Raw genomic sequence first — 1,367 nt, 5'->3', positions numbered from 1 at the left:
CAGATTTATTTAAAGCAATGATTTTAGAATATTTGTTGCTTTTAGCCAAGATTAAGAATATTAAATAATAATTTATTTGATCAGAGTGAATGAATGATTGATAGCAATGCTACAGAGTAACTGTGTCACTCTGTTAGCTAAATACTAAGGCAGACAAAGCAAATAAAAAGAAATGCTGAAATTAATGGGCCAAACGCAAATAGGATACTCTTACCCTGATTGCAAGACAGTGATGCCAGGGAAGAATTTGATTCACTTGTGCATCACCAAGGAAGATTGTAATCCTGTAATATTGTTCTGTTCTATTGACTTTCTGAGACTGCCAAATAATTAAGTGTAAATTGGAATGGGTTGTTGGGATTTCAGTGCAATACAATCGCTACTTCACTGAAAAACTGCACAATTACTGGCTTAGGAAATTGGCTTGTGTTTTCACTTGCTAAATGCCATGTTATCTGGTGATATGTGGTACAACTTTTAGTAATTTGTTTGTATTTTTCTGAAGAATTTGGTTTCTAATTGACCGAGGAGTTTTTATGGTGATTTAAATGCTACTCTCATATTTGTCCACATAGTTGGTATGAGTACAATGCACTCTGGATAGCATAGTCTTCAGTCCTAAAATAATTTCTTTATGGGCAGATCTTTTGCGTGCATGAAGTCCCACTGACTTCATGTTCTCCCCACATGGAGCTAATCAGAAAATTAATATCTGTGAATTTTAGCAGCTTTGTGCTAGGTATGCAAGGGGATTAAGTTTATGTTCAGCTATTTAATAGAGTTCAACCAAAGTTATTCATTCAAAAGGTTAAACACTACGAAATCCGTGTACAACTTTTGAGTGGTCTGAGACGTTTTAATGGTAGCATTACAGATCAGTAGTAATAAAATTTTTTGTTGTTGCTCAACAACTCTTCGGTGCCCTGCTTGAAATGAATTAGCAGTTTTCTTAATGGGCAGGGTCTCATCTCCTTAAAACCACTTTTTGGAGTTGGTGGTCTCAGAAGAAATACCGAGGACTGACTAAGGTCTGGATCCGGGAGGCAACCCATGCAGAAAGACCCCTACACCTGCAGAGAGTTCCACTGAGGAATCACCACCAAGGTTTGGCGAGCCACTAACTTTCTCACCATTGAGTGTGCAACTACCAGGCACCCTTTGATGGGGGAGCATGGGTGGAAGGTAGGAGGATGGGTGGAAGGTAGGAGGATGGGTGCCTCCTCGTTGACACCATGTGGAGTGGTGTGCACGTTTCCAATCACATGGCAGGCTTGGGGTCATGTTACTCTCATCTCCCCACCCCTTCTTCCTTCTTCACCTTCAGAACCAGGCAGCATTGCCACGAGTCAAGGCTTGCTGAAGGGGCA

Source organism: Aythya fuligula, chromosome 1, assembly GCF_009819795.1.
Source record: "Aythya fuligula isolate bAytFul2 chromosome 1, bAytFul2.pri, whole genome shotgun sequence".
NCBI lineage: Eukaryota > Metazoa > Chordata > Aves > Anseriformes > Anatidae > Aythya > Aythya fuligula.
Note: the sequence above shows the minus strand (reverse complement) of the source record.